At 50.7% G+C, this 4,357-nt stretch overlaps 1 protein-coding gene across 6 annotated transcripts in view; it reads left to right on the top strand.

Moving 5' to 3' along the window:
* Positions 1-4,357, top strand: part of PTER (phosphotriesterase related) — a 30,490-nt gene that overhangs the window by 12,073 nt on the left and 14,060 nt on the right. Inside the window, exons 2-3 of one of the 6 annotated variants that reach the window (XM_025216821.1) lie at positions 912-1,033; positions 1,977-2,037. The exons of 2 other annotated variants lie outside the window; for them this stretch is intronic. The gene's annotated coding sequence lies outside the window, so the exon portion shown is untranslated. Of the gene's footprint in view, positions 1-911; positions 1,155-1,976; positions 2,038-4,357 lie in introns of all 6 variants that reach the window. 3 more of the 6 variants (XM_025216819.1, XM_025216820.1, XM_025216822.1) reach the window with 3 other exon arrangements.

Genomic DNA, 4,357 nt, shown 5'->3' with positions numbered 1-4,357 from the left:
TCCTGCTGTCCAGTGGCCAAATTCTGTTTTCAGTTGCACTGTTTTACATCCAAAGGATGTATGGACTAATTCTAGATTTAAAGCAGTGTGCTAGTATAATTTGGTCATAATTTCCCAAATACAGAAGGAGACTGTCACCACCAAAATCCCCACACAGTGATGTAAATAAGGTGCGCATACACAGGCTAATTTCTTGGCATAAGAAAAGGATAGTGAACGTTGGAGGATACTGAAAAATAAAATGAAAGTACCAAGCAAGTAATATTCAGCTTTGGTGCCAAATATGTTCAGCTGGTGGCTCAAGCTGACAAAATTTGACAGCTGCTGGAGAGCAGAGAATCGTGAATGAACATACAGTGGTTGCTATTTAATAGGAAACATTTATCTTAATCTGATATTGAGTTTATCACAATAAAGAATGGTGTTTTCCTTTTCTTGGAATGTGATATTTTTACATTGTCAAAATGCTGAGATAAAAATTATTTTATCAGATGAATGCTTTGTTTTAGAATACCACAGTGATCACTGTTGTGGACATAGCAATCATACAGGAAGAGGAGATGAAATGCTGGACCACAAAATGACAGGATGCTGAAATACCATACAAAAGCCAGGGAAGCACTAGATGGCTCAGAGGATTAGTAATGGATATGTAACCTTTCACCTTTAGCTCAACTTTTGCAACTCCCAAAAGTTGCACACTCCACAGCCAAGATACCCCAAAGTCCTAAATGCTTCCCACAATTTTAAAAATTCTCCTCTATTCACTAATATCTGGAATGCTGCTGCAGAAATCTTCAGCACATAGAAAATGGAAAGCATATAATGAATTTAAAATAACTGAATTCAATACAAAAATAAATAACACGGGTCTCTCATTGATTATACCCTTCATTTCCAATTTTAACTAGGTAAACATCTCCATTCTTGAGATATTCCGTTCTCAACATACCTGCATCTACCAGTGAACTTCCAGCTTGTCATATAAACCATCAAGCTGTTGCCACTAACCTTGGGTCCCAGTTGCAATCAAGTACGCACTTACCTAATGTACGGCAGACAGATTTGGGCCCAGTAAGGTCTAGAAATATTGGATGAAACTCACAGCTGCAGAAATAATTAAGAAACTGAAGGGAGCAACTAATAAAGAAATGGTAAAAAAATTGAATGTATAGCTAAACTGAGCTATCATAACTGCTTACAAGTATCAGGGGGGTATAAATGCTGAAATGAGAGAGCAGATCCGTGCATTTGGTTCAATATCAACTAGATGAAATTCAAACCCGTTGTTTCTATACTCCTTACTTATCTGATCTTGGTTCTCACTGGGTGCATATAAATGAGATGTTTACTGTGGAGCTGACTAATCAGCTCCACAGTAAAGTCTCAGCACCTACATGTGTGGCCCTATTAGGCCAAAGTAAACCAATAAATGCCACCATAGGATAGTACTTGTAAACAAAAGTACTATCCTGTGGCAGTGTTATTTAGTAGGGCTGTGCGAAGTTTCAGTAGCTGATTCGATTCAGAGGAGATTTGGCCTAATTCGGCAGCCAAATCTCCAAATCCAAATTGGGAGACCCATTAAAAGGTCCGAATCTAATCGGAAGCCTCCAAATCGATTTGGAGAGATTCAGTGCTGATTCTGAGATTCGACCATAGACTATACAGGCAGCAGTCCTCCACAACACTGGACACAGCTGCCTCCAGCTGGTAAGTCTATTGTGGTGGGCGTATGAAGGAGGGAAGGGGGGCGGGGAGGTGCAGATCAATGGCACGGGGGGGGGGGGCCCCCCCGCCACTGTGCGCTGCTGTGTACTGCTGTTCCAGGACCTCCTCTTCTGGCAGCTCTCACCACCAATCCAGGAGGGCGTGGGAGCAGGCAACCTGCAGGATATGCTGGGCAATCTGGTGGTTGCGTCAGAGGATAAAGCGGACCTCTTTAACCAATTCTTCACCTCCGTTTTCTTGTGCAGGGACCGGGACTTCCCTGCTGTGATAGAAGCCGGACGCGAGGGGATCGCCTTCAGACCTCAGGTTGGGGAGGACCGGGTTAGAGAGCTTCTGGAGGGGCTGGACGCGTTCAAGTCAGCGGGTCCGGATGCTCTCCACCCCAGGGTGCTGAGGGAGCTGGCTGGGGTTATTGCAGGGCCCCTGGCACGGCTCTACGAGCGATCGTGGTGCTTGGGCCAGGTGCCAGACGATTGGAAGGTAGCTAATGTGGTCCCCATCTTCAAAAAAGGGAAAAGGGAGGACCCGGGCAATTATAGGCCCGTCAGTCTTACCTCAATCCTGGGGAAGCTCTTTGAGAAGATCATCAAGGAGCACATTTGTGATGGGCCGGCATCCGAGATGATGCTCAGGGGCAATCAGCATGGATTTATTAGGGGGAGATCATGTCAGACCAACCTGATTGCCTTTTATGATCAGGTCACAAAGGCCATGGACGCAGGTGTCGCGGTGGATGTAGTCTTTCTGGACTTCAGCAAGGCCTTTGACACCGTCTCTCACCCCATCCTAATTAATAAACTAGGCGACTGTGGCATAGATGCCTACACAGTCAGATGGATTGCAGATTGGCTGAAGGGTTGCACTCAGAGGGTGGTGGTGGGTGGATCATACTCGACTTGGGGGGAGGTGGGTAGTGGAGTCCCCCAGGGCTCGGTCCTGGGGCCTGCGCTGTTCAATTTCTTCATCAGCGATCTTGATGTTGGGGTGGAAAGCAACCTGTTTAAATTCGCTGATGACACCAAAATTTGGGGGGAGGTGAGCACGCTAGCAGGGAGAGAGAGATTGCAGAAGGATCTGGATAGGTTACAGGGGTGGGCAAACAGGAACAGGATGTGTTTCAATACGGACAAGTGCAGGGTGCTGCACTTGGGTAGTAGGAACCAGCAGCACACTTATACGATGGGGAGCTCCCTACTTGAGAGCACGGAGGTGGAAAGGGATCTTGGTGTCATTATTGACTCCAAGATGAACATGGGCCGACAATGCGAGGTCATGGTTGGCAGGGCTAACCGGACCTTGTCGTGCATCCACAGGTGCATCTCGAGTAGAGCCAGGGAGGTGATCCTCCCCCTCTATGCGACGCTGGTCAGGCCGCAGCTGGAGTATTGTGTCCAGTTCTGTGCGCCCCATTTCAGGAGGGATGTGGACAACATGGAGAGGGTCCAGAGGAGGGCCACCCGCATGATCCGGGGACAACAGGGCAGACCCTACAGTGAGAGACTGCGGGACCTGAACCTATTCAGCCTCCACAAGAGAAGGCTGAGGGGGGACCTGGTGACCGTCTATAAACTCACTAGGGGGAACCAGAAGGGTTTGGGGGAGACGCTGTTTCCCCTAGCCCCCGCTGGCATAACAAGGAGTAATGGGCACAAGTTGATGGAGAGGAGGTACAGATTGGACATCCGAAAAAACTACTTCACAGTTAGGGCGGCTAGGAGCTGGAACCAACTTCCAAGGGAGGTGGTGCTGGCCCCTACCCTGGGGATCTTTAAGAAGAGGCTGGATACTTACCTGGCTGGACTCATTTGAGTCCCGTTTTTGTTTTTAGGTTTTTTTGTTGTTCTCCCGCCCTGGCGGGGGGTCGGGCTAGAAGATCTATTAGGTCCCTTCCGACCCTAAAACTATGAAACTATGAAACTATGTGCCCCCAGATCTGCATGGGGTGGGCTGGGCCAGGCTGCACTTCGGGAGGCTAGCCCCAGCTGCCCGCTGCCAGGCTGCAGTCTGTGGGGCGGGTGGAGCCAGGGCTGTGCTCTGGGCGGCTAGTCCCAGTTGCAGCCCGGAGTGCAGCCCTGGCTCCGCCCCCTTCCCCCCAGCACAGTGGAGTGGGGGCTATGGGGTGCTGCAGCTACCCTAAAATTCCCCATAGCCCTTGCCATCAGCCCCACCCTGATCCGGGTGCACATGCCCGCCCCCATGCCCTGCCACTGCTCACCCAGCCTGGGCAAAGCCATGGCTTGTCCAGGAGGCACGGGGAGGTTGGGGAAACAGCGGGAGGGCATAGCCCCCGCTCCCAGCACCTTCTGCCACCCATCTAGAGCGCAGCCTGGGCCAGCCCATCCCATGCAGATCCAGGAGCACACGCTCACTCCCATGTCCTCCCGAACTGGTGGTGAGAGCAGCTGGAAAAGCAGCTCCCAGACTGGTGGTGTGCAGCAGCGCAGTGGTGGGATCCCTCCTCCCTGAGTCCCCTGCCCCCGCCCCATCTGGGCAGCTTCTCCCAGCCCCAATCCCTCCCTCACTGTGGGGGCATTGATCTGTGCTCCCATGCCCTTTCCGTTCCCCCTCCGGCCACCACAACAGACTTACCAGCTGGAGGCAGCTGCGTCCAGTGTCATGGGGGGCC

Source organism: Alligator sinensis, unplaced genomic scaffold (assembly GCF_000455745.1).
Source record: "Alligator sinensis unplaced genomic scaffold, ASM45574v1 scaffold623_1, whole genome shotgun sequence".
NCBI lineage: Eukaryota > Metazoa > Chordata > Crocodylia > Alligatoridae > Alligator > Alligator sinensis.
Note: the sequence above shows the minus strand (reverse complement) of the source record. Positions and strands in the feature narration are given on the sequence as shown.